Source organism: Nicotiana attenuata, unplaced genomic scaffold, assembly GCF_001879085.1.
Source record: "Nicotiana attenuata strain UT unplaced genomic scaffold, NIATTr2, whole genome shotgun sequence".
Classification (NCBI taxonomy): Eukaryota; Viridiplantae; Streptophyta; class Magnoliopsida; order Solanales; family Solanaceae; genus Nicotiana; species Nicotiana attenuata.
The window spans coordinates 72,061-83,854 of NW_017670858.1; positions in this window are offsets into that span (position 1 = coordinate 72,061).

The window sequence follows — 11,794 nt, forward strand, 5'->3', positions numbered from 1 at the left end:
TTTGTCAAGGGTAGCCCTTTTAGCCGGTTTTGTGAAAATATTAGAAGGCCTGTTTTGTTACGAAATTCGGACGTCTCCGAACCGTGTTAGTTTGGCCGTAGCCCTTAACTTGAGATTTGCCCTTTGGGCTTGTTTCTCAATTATACTTCGAACTTGTTCGAAGTGTCAGTCCCCGAGTGGGGTGGCCCTGGACTATAAAACCGAGGATTGCCTTTTCCACAATAGATCATAAGTATGAAATTGTAAAGTAGAAATTTCACTAAGGCATGGAACATCTGGTAAGGAAAAAAAATACTTCTTTCAATAGATCATTCATGCGTACATGTTTTGCCATTAGGTCTCGAGTAATATACATGGACACGGTTCATTTGGCCGTTTGACCCTTTACAAAATTTACCTATCGGGACCCTGTTGACATGAAGTATTTTCCTTAAAAACATCCGAGGGTGATGCCCCCCAATATTCGAGGTTGATTGTTACGAAGCCTCGGATACTGTTGAATTGCTTTAAGTTAGCACGAACAATGGTTGCCTCACTAAAACCCTTGCCGGAAAAACCCATTTGGGATAAAAACCGGTCGAAGGGAAAAAGAGTGCAACGCGTGCTTTCAGACCTAAGGACTTAGTTTTTGGAGAGAACTTTGATGCCTTCTATCGAACACCTGCAACAAGTTAGTATCAAACACAAATGAAAAAGGAGAAGGTCATACCTTAGCAATAATATCGTTTGAGGAGTGATATGTTCTACTTATTTGGAAATTGTTCACCGTTCATCGTGCCAAGTATGTAAGATCCCTTTCTGATGATACCGAGGACCTGATACGGTCCTTCCCAATTTGGGCAGAGTTTCCCTTCGTTTGGGTCTCGAGTATTGAGGGTGACTTTTCTTAGAACTAAGTCCCCGGTTTAAAAGTGGCAAAGATTGGCTCTTCGGTTGTAGTACCTTTCGATGGCGCTGCTTTTGTGCGGCCATTCAGATGAGGCTGGCTTCCCGTTTTTCATCTAGCAATTCGAGTCTTGTATTCATAGCCTCGTGATTTGACGCTTTCGTTGTGTATCGAAACTTGACGCTAGGTTCCCCAACTTCGACCGGGATTAGAGCTTCGGCACCATATACTAAGCAGAACGGCGTTGCCCCTGTACTGGATTTTGACGTTGTTCGATACGCCCAAAGGACTTCGGACAAAATTTCTCTCCATTTTCCCTTAGCGTCGTTCAATCCTTTCATTAGATTCTGAATGATGGTCTTGTTTGTTGATTCGGCCTGTCCGTTACCACTAGGATGATACGGCGTCGACAATATCCTTTTATTTTGTGATCTTCGAGGAACTTTGTTATTTTTCTGCCGATAAATTGTTTTCTATGGTCGCATACTATCTTGGCGTGTATCCCGAATCGGCATATGATGTGATCCCAGATAAAGTCTATAACTTTTTTTTCTCTGACTTTCTCGAAATCTTGTGCTTCAACCCACTTAGAGAAATAGTCAGTCATAAATAAAATGAATTTAGCTTTACCTGGGGCAGATGGTAGAGGGACGACGATATCCATTCCTCATTTCATTAACGGCCATGGGGATAGGACTGAATGAAGTTGCTCTCCAGGCTGGTGGATCATCGATGCATATCTTTGGCACTTATCGCATTTTCGAACGAATTCCTTAGTATCTTTTTCCATATTGGCCCAATAGTATCCCGCTCTGATGACTTTGTGAACCAGTGATTCGGCAACGGAATGGTTCCCGCAAGTACCCTCGTGAATTTCTCGTAGAACGTAGTCGGTGTCTCCCGGACCCAAACATATTGCCAACGGTCCATCGAACATCCTTCTGTATAATGTTCCATCTTCGGCTAATGTGAATCGTGCAGCCTTTGTTCGCAAAGTCCTCGATTCCTTGGGGTCCGTTGGAAGCTTCCCGTTTTTTAGATACTCGATATATTTATTCCTCCAGTCCCAAGTTAGGCTTGTAGAGTTTATTTCGGTGTGTCCTTCTTCGATTACTTACTTCGAAAGTTGTACAACAGTTCCCGAGCTAATTTAGTCGTCTTTGACTGATGACCCCAAATTTGCAAGGGCATCAGCCTCACTGCTCTGTTCTCGAGGTACATGTTGTAGGGTCCATTCATTAAACCGGTGTAGGTTTACCTGTAGTTTGTGCAAGTACCTCTGCATTCGATCTTCTCGAACCTCGAAGGTCATGTTGACTTTGTTAACCACAAGTAGGGAGTCACATTTGGCCTCGAAGACCTTTGCTCCCAAGCTTTTAGCCAGCTCGAGACCTGCCAACTTAGGTGTTTTGATAGATTGTCTAATTGTATTTCCTGTGGGCGGCTTCAAAACGATACCTAGCTCGGACCGCTTCACATTCGAAGCGCCATCTGTGAAAAGGGTCCACACCACCGAAAATGTACCCATTTTTAACAAAAGTTCCTTTTCGACCTCGGGTACGAGGGCTGGCGTGAAGCCGACCACAAAGTCTGCTAAGATTTGAGACTTGATGGCCGTTCGGGGTTGATACTCGATATCATACCCACTGATTTCGATGGCCCATTTAGCTAATCGGCCCGAGATTTTGGCTTGTGCAGAACATTAAGAAGAGGGTAAGTGGTCACCACACAAATTGGGTGGCACTGAAATTATGGTTTTAATTTCCTAGAGGCGCTTATTAGAGCAAGCGCTAATTTTTCTAAGTGTGGGTATCGGATCTCGGCTTCACCTAAAGTTCTACTAACATAGTAAACAGGAAATTGTGTATCTTGCTCCTCTTGAACTAGGACAGCACTTACCGCAACTTCCGAGACCGCCAAATATAAGTAGAGTTGCTCGTCCATTTTCGGAGTAAGAAGCAATGGTGGGATCGAAAGATACCACTTTAACTCTTCCAACGCCTGTTGGCATTACGGGGTCCAAGCGAAATTGTTCTTCTTTTGAGCAGTAAGAAGAACCTGTGGCTTCGATCTGAAGACCTCGAGATGAATCGGCCTAAGGCGACTATCCACCCTGTTAATCTTTGTACGGCCTTAACGCTGTCCACGACTGTGATGTCTTCAATTGCCTTGATTTTACCGGGGTTGATCTCGATTCCTCGATTTGACACCATAAAGCCGAGGAACTTTCCCGAACCGACCCCGAATGCATATTTCTCATGATTGAGCTTCATGTTGTATTTTCTCAATATGTTGAAGATTTCCTGCAAATGTGTTAAATGGTCCTCTGCGCACAGGGACTTAACTAGCTTATCGCCAATATATACTTCCATTGAATCACCTATTTGTTCTTCAAACATTCGATTCACTAGGTGTTGGTAGGTAGAACCATCATTTTTTCGCCCAAACGGCATTACATTATAACAATAGGTGCCATACTTATTGATGAATGAAGTATTTTCCTGATCCTCCAGGTTCATTCGAATTTGATTGTACCTGGAATAAGCATTGAGAAAACTAAGGATCTCGTGGCCGGCCGTGGCATCGATCATGCGATCGATATTCGGTAGAGGAAAAGAGCCTTTGGGACATGCTTTGTTTAAATCTTTATAATCTACGCACATTCTAAGTTTGTTACCCTTTTTAGGGACTACAACTACGTTTACTAGCCATTCGGGATATTTGACTTCCCAAATGGATCCTATTTTGAGAAGTTTGGTTACCTCGTCCTTGATAAATGCATGTTTTACCTCAGACTGGGGCCTTCTATTTTGTTTTACCGGTCTGAACATCGGGTCCAGGCTCAATCGATGTATTGTGATCTCCGGTGGGATCCCTGTCATATCTAGGTGGTACCAAGAAAAAAATCCATGTTATTTAAAAGGAATTGAACGAGTTTTTGCCTGAGCTTGGGAGTTAACCCCGTGCCTGGGTATACCTTTCAATCGGGAAGGTGTTCGATCAGTATGAGTTGTTCCAGCTCCTCGATCGTTGCCTTCGTTGCATCAGAATCATCGGGGGTTATGAAGGTTCGAGGTATCATATAATCTTCATCCTCGAAGATCGCCTGCTCCTCCGATGGGGCCGAGGCCGGTGCCTATGGTTGCTATTTGACTTATTGTTTTCCCTTTGACTCCGATCCCTTTGTTGACGAAAGCGCCGATACTGGTACTACTTCGTCGATTGCAAACATCTCTTTGGCGGCAGGTTGTTCGCAGTACACCATTTTGATTCCTTCCGATGTAGGGAATTTCAACACCTGATGAAGCGTCGAAGGTACTGCCCTAATATTATGAATCCAAGGTCATCCGAGCAGCGCGTTGTACCTCATATCACCTTTAATTACATGGAACTTTGTTTCCTGGATAGTCCCGGACACGTTTACTAGCAAAATGATTTCCCCTTTGGTGGTTTCACTTGCCATGTTGAAGCCGTTGAGTACTCGAGCTGCAGGCACGATTTGATCCTGGAGGCCGAGTTGCTCTACGACCCTCGATCGAATGATGTTTGCTGAGCTACCTAGATTAATCAACACACGTTTAACTTGAATTTTATTTATAAGGATAGATATTACCAGTGCGTCATTGTGAGGCTGTTCGATCCCTTCTGCATCCTCATCGTTGAAAGACAAGGTATCTTTTGGTAAGTAGTCCCGGGTTCTCTTTTCCCTTGTGATCGTCACCTTGGTGTGTTTAAATACCGGTCCTTGAGGGATATCGACCCCACTAAGGATCATATGAATTACGTGTTGTGGCTCTTCATGTTCGTTCTACCTGTTCGAGTGTCACGACCCCAAACCACCCCGGTCGTGATGGCGTCTATCGCAGTACTAGGCTAGCCGATTCGATATTTATAACATAACAGACCTTTTTCATTAGTTCATTTACTAATAAGATATTATCATAAATCTTTCGTTCAAACATTTCAAAACAAGCGAAAATATGTTTAACATTAAAACACTACACGATCTTAGAGTCACTAGTCATGAGCATCTAGAGTACAAGTCTAATACTGTCTACTAAAATGACATAGGAGTCTAAAGCAACTGAACAGCTATAAGATAGGAGGGAGAAAAGCAGGGCTGCGATCACCAGGCAGCTACCTGTCACGCCCCAACTTCGGGAGGCGCGATCGGCGCTCAATCGACTGAACCCAACTGAGCAAGCCTTATCAACCACTACCTACCCAACTCAATAGGAATAAGGAAGCCATGCTTACCTTTATTTAAACTAGGAACGATAGTACATTCACTATCTTAGTTCACTTTATATCATAACATTAAAACGTGGTTAAACTTCCAAGGTTCCATACAAGTTATAGTTTAGAAGAAAGCAAGAGTACAAGATTACAACATAGTCCATTGACCTACCCAATACCCAGACATAACCCACACAAACGTCTACGGAGCCTCTAAGGATACAAAAGACAGTGATAACAACGCCGGCAACAAGGCCCCGGATATACCTCAAAAGTGCAAGTCCGAAATAAGAAGATACACAATATAACCCCTTGAAGGAGAAAGGGGCTCACCAAGACTCTGTGAAGGAGGATGCTCTGCTACACACGATCGGCACTATCCGCTATGGAGCCACCTACATTCATTTAAAAAAATGTAGCGCCCCTGGCAAAAGGGACGTTAGTACCATGGAATAGTACTAGTATGTATAACTAAACACCATTTTACTAGAAAGAACTGTCAAACAAGTACAAGTAAATCACATGAGTAAATCAAGTATGCAAATCACATAATCTTCATATAATTTCCAAAACTTAGTTTGGGGTATTTATTTCATATGTTCATCATTGGTCTCAATACCACCGTTGTCTTGAGCGGAGTCCGATCACGACCCGACCGGCTAGGTCACCTCATTGGAGGTGTATATCTCAATCAATGTTTTATTCCCCTTATCCAAAATTCAATATCATCACATTACCACCATGTGTGCAGTATGGTGTCCGATCACGACCCGATCGGCTAGGTTGCCTTGCCTAGGCATTATTCCTTTCTCATTAGTCAACACATCGAAATCTTTATTTCACATACCTCATATCAATTCCTTGGCACTTAGGGCCACCATTATCACATTGTTTTCTATTGTCAATACTCATCTTGCAAATTATGATCATAGGCATATACAAATACAATTCAAGTTGCAATCACAGGTAAGCACATAGCTAGCATGCATAATTCTCCGTTTCGATATTGGCTTATAGCCTAACCATTTCAACACATAATTGTATTTTTCATCCTTCTCTAACTATCAAGAATGGTACATTACACCCATTGAGGCACATCCTTTATGTATATGTATAGAAAATTGCAAGTCAACTAATGCGTAGCAACAATCAATACATTAACCAATCCAATCTTACCACACTTTCGTAAACACCAACGGAGCTCAAATTTTAATAAAAGGGGGTTTTATCCACACATACCTCAAATTCGCCCCTTAATGACACTATAGGGATCCAATACAATTAAGCAACTTCAATCTACAATACAACATTCAATAGGGCCAATATTAGTAATAAATTCCATAACTTATGCCATTTAGGCATATTATCAAACACCTTGTAGGTATAGATATTTACACCTCATAACTATAGTGTTGGTTCATCCAACTATCACCATTAACCAACAATTCACCCTACCATCATTCCTAACCAATTTATAACTTCCAACAACATATATATATGACCATTCATTCATACCCAACGATCAACCTTCTTAATTAACTCATTTCACAATCTCTACAACCAACACAACCTAGGTTAGGCACTTATGGCTTTCAATCATCATCCCATGAGTTCTAATGTATCTATCATACATAAATAATCACCATAGAGTAGTTGGAGATGATAGACATACCTCTTGTAGTAAGAATTTTAAGAATCCCCACTTGTGGTGTTCTTGATAAATTCAAGGATTTGAATGGAAATCTATGGATTTTCAAAATCAATCCATGTTAATATAAGTGTTTAAGAGTAGTAATCAACTCAAAATACTCCAAAAATCTTACCTTGGATCATAGAAATGAAGAGTGGGACGGATTCCTCTTGAGAGAGCAAGCCCTTGCTCCAAAAATGACTTGGGAACCCTCTAGACCCGGTCTTGGGTATTTAAAGGTCTCCTACCAGCGTGTTCGCGCGTGAGTTCGCGCGTATGTTCGCGCGTGGGAGGCAGAATACTTCGCAAAATACGCGTCTTCGCGCTAGTGGTCGCGCTAGTGACACCTGCCGAGTAAAATGGTCATAACTTTCTGTATACACCTCCAAATGATGAACGGTTTGTTGCGTTGGAAACTAAACTCAAAGGAATTTAATTTGATAGGTTGTGAATTACACAACTCCTTATATAACTGGAGATATGATCGTCCAAAGTGAGGTCTTGTGCGCACTCATTTACAATTTTCGTCTAATATGAAATTTTCCAACTTGGCTTAGACTTAGGCCTCTCCTTAGACCCCAATTCACTTATAATAAGACTTATACACTTATTACCATATCCAATTGATATCCATTATATCATTAATCCTCGTTTTCACACCAAATAAAATAATTAGCCTACCTTGGCACCTCGAAATCTTAAACTACTTAGCAAAAATTTACCGGGGCTTTACAACTCCACAATAGAGAAATCATCCATGAACACCTTGAGGAAGTCCTCCACCATATCTGTGAATATTGCCATCATTGTAAGGCTCCGTGAAAATTTCTACTCAAAACCCGAAAGCTCGTAGTGCCAAGTTAGGTATATGTGTTAGAAATTTGTAAAATTCTTCGTAGCGAGCTTGCTCGCCGTGGTTCGGACCCTTTGGACTGATCTATGAATTAAAAAGTTAAGGAATAATGTTTTCCAGAAAAGTGCGTTTATGTGGTCCATTATGCGGTTGCATAATAGTTATGCGGACCGCATTGTCGCGCAGAGTCAGACAGTTTGATGGTTAATTTTGAGGTCAACTATGCGGCCCATTATGGGATTGCATAATCAATATGCGGGCCGCATTGTCATCGCATAATCCCCTTGGAATTTTGCGAGGGGTAGTTCTGCGGTGCATTATACGACCACAGAATAGGTATGCAGACCGCATTCTTGTCGCATACCCTGGCAGTTTGTTCAGGTTTTTGAAGCCATTTTTGCGGTCCCTTTTGCGGGCCGCATGTCCATTATGCGATCGCAGGTTGTGTCGGGGCTCCTATTCTTACTTTTAAAACCCGACCCCATCCCATTAAAAACACCCCCATTAGACCCCTTTTATGTTATTTTACTGCNTATATATATATATATATCGCTGCGACGTGCAACCCGATCCATAATTATATAATCCTCACCATCAGGCCCTCAGCCTCTCTCAGTCATCAACCTCACAAGCCACTCAGGCATTTCAGTGAAAAATCAGGGAACTCAGCCCAAATAACTTTCATATATTTAAAAATAGAGTAATGAAACTGAATCAAACAATAAACAAGTAAAAATCATGACTGAGGATATGCTTTCGAATCAAAACAGTGTGAGGATAGTAGTAAAATACCCCTTAGGGTCCAAACAGTACGGCACAAGGCCCCAAACATGGCATTCAGCCCAAGTTAACAGAATCATTTCTAAAATACATAGATATCATATAGTTTATCAAAATATGCTACTTTACAGTTGCCACGGGACGTACCAAGTCACAATCCCTACTGTTGCATGCCCACACGCCCGTCACCTAGCATGTGCGTCACCTCATTTATCAAGATAGTACGAAATTCCAGGGTTTTCATACCCTCAGGTCTAGATTTACAATCGTTACTTACCTCAAACCGAACGAAAATCTACTCCGCGATGCCCTTGCCGCTCGACTCGGTCTCAAATCATCCCGAATCTATTCAAAATCAGTATCATATCATTAATACATGCTAAAGGAACAAAACCCACGTGAAAATTATCGAATTACATCAAAAATCCCGAAATTGGCCAAACCCGACCCTCAGGCCCACATCTCGAAATCTGATAAAAATTACAAAACTAGAATCCTCATTCTCTCACGAGTCCATACATACCAAATTTACCAAAATCTAACTTCGTTTGACCCCTCAATCACTCAAATTTAACTCTCAAGTTCCAAGCCCTAATTTCCCAATTTTCACCCTTAAATCCCACAAATTTCATGCTTAATCAACTAAAACTCACCATAGATTCGAGTTTTAGGTTTAAAAACTTTACGTCAACGTGATTCCCCTTGAATCCCTCTTCAAAATCCCTCAAAAGCTTCAATCCCGTCTTCAAAAATGGTGGAAATGGACAAAATTTCGCGAAGGGTTTAATTTATACCTTTTGCCCAGTTTTTTCGCACCTGCGGCCTATTTCTTGCGCATGCGGTCAAGGCGTCGCACCTGCGAACATCATTAACTCACCGGCTTCCGCACCTGCGCCCCAGGCCTCGCACATGCGGGCTCGTAGGTGCGGTCAAATCTTTCGCTCCTGCGATCTAATCTGCATCTGCGGTTGCTTCCTGCGTCTGCGTTCATCGCACATGCGGTCCCCACTCCGCAGGTGCAGACACATCAGAAGCATCAGCTTCAGCTGCAAAATCCCACTTCCAACTTCTCCGATAGCCATCCGAAATCATCTCGAGCCCCTCGGAGCCTCAATCAAATATACCAACACATCACATATCATCACACGAACTTAGTCGAACCTTCGGAACACTCATAACAACATCAAAAGACCAAATTACCCTCGGATTCAAGCCTAAGAACTTCTAAATTTCCAAATTCCGCTAGCGATGCCAAAACATACCAAACCTCATCCGAATGACCTGAAATTTTGCGCACACATCCCAAACGACACTACGAACCTATTCCATTTTCCGGAATTCCATTCCGACCTCGATATCTAATTTTCCACCGTCGATCGGAGATCGCCAAATCTCCAATTTCGCCAATTCAAGCCTAATTCTACCACGGACCTCTGAATAACATTCTGAACCCACTTGTAAGTCCCAAATAACCTAACGAAGCTATCCGAACCATAAAAATCCAAATCTGGAACGAATACTAAAAAGTCAAAACTTGGTCGAACCTTTGAAATTTAAAGCTTCAACCTGAAAATCATCCTTCCATATCTGCTCCGATTAACCTGAAAACCAAAACCGACGATTTACTTAAGTCATAATACATCATACGGGGCTAGTCGTGCCCGAGAACTAGCGAGCGAAGTGCAAATGCTCAAAACGACCAGTTGGATCGTTACATCGACTCTCTGTTTTTGAAGTTGTTTTTGGCCCTCTCACTTAAGAATTCTCGAAGGTGACCCTCGTTGAATAGACGGGCTACCTCCTCCCTCAACTGTTTGCAGTCTTCGGTTCTATGACCATGGTACCATGGTGTTTGCACATTTGATTAGGGCTCCTTTGAGCTGGATCAGTCTGCAAGGGTCTGGGCCACGTAGTATCCTTAATCCGACCGATGGCTGATACAATATCCAATGCATCGACACTGAAGTTGTATTCTGACAGTCGAGGTGCCTCTTTGGACCTAGTATTCCTATCGAAACCGCTCTTACTCACGAGACCTCGGGAGCTCTGTCCCCGATCATTCCTTCTATCATTCCGAACGGGGTTGCGTCCGTGCCAGCTATTTCTTCGATATCCACCGTATTGCTGATATCTGTCTTTGTTCGATCGAGGTTCCCAACCATGTCTCTTTTGACTCTATCTGTGGATCTGTTGGGATAAATCGAACCAATCGGAGCACCATATTGATCATATTCGACCCTAATTTTTGATTGATACCGATTATGTACATCGGCCCAAGTGACAGCTGGATATTCGATCAAATTCTGCTTTAATTATTGTGAAGCTATGGAACTCCGAGTGTTGAGACCCTGTGTAAAAGCTTGATTGGCCCAGTCGTCGGTGACTGGAGGCAAATCCATTCTCTCCGTTGGGAACCGAGATACGAATTCCTTGAGCATCTCGTTATTCTTCTATCTTACCTTGAAGAGGTCCGATTTCTTTGTTGCAATTTTAATGGCTCCGGCGTAGGCTTTCACAAAAGAATCTACGAGCATAGCAAACGAATCAATAGAGTTAGGTGGTAATTTATGATACCATATCATGGCACCCTTAGCTAAGGTTTCTCCAAATTTTTTCAACAGAACGGATTCAATCTCATCATCTTTTAAGTCATTCCCTTTATTGCGCATGTGTAAGAAGTGACATGCTCATTAGGGTCGGTGGTTCCATTGTACTTGGGAATTTCTGGCATACGAAATTTTTTCGGGATGGACTTCGGTGCTGCACTTGGTGGGAAAGGCTTCTACACGAACTTCTTTGAATCCAAACCCTTTAGAATCGGGGGTGCCCCCGGTATTTGGTCAACTCTTGAATTGTACGTTTCTACCTTTTTGTCATTGGCCTCAATTTTCTTTTCACCTGATTCGATTCGCTTAATGAGCTCCTCGAGCATTCTCATAATGGCAGGATCAGTCCTCGATTTATTGGCGTTTGATTTTTCCGGTACAGGTTCGATTTTATGAATAACTTCTTGTGATGTTTCGAGCTCAATTCTGCTTGGTGCTCGATTCTGATTTTGGAGTTGCGCTATCGCAGCTTGTTGAGTCTGCAACATTTCGGATATCATTCGAAAGCTAATTCTGCCTTCTTTACCACTCTGTGCGTTCTGATCGGCTGCTCGAACATTTCTACGAATGCTATTTTTAGGGTCGACGCCAACTTTCCATTAATGGCAACATGGGAACCGACGTCAATTGGGTTAACGACTTGTGGTCCATCGAGGTTGACTGGAGGTACTCCGCTTTCCAGGGCGGCTATATTCTCGTTCTCGCCTGAAGACCAAGGCCGTTGTTTGTATTTGTGGGTGCTA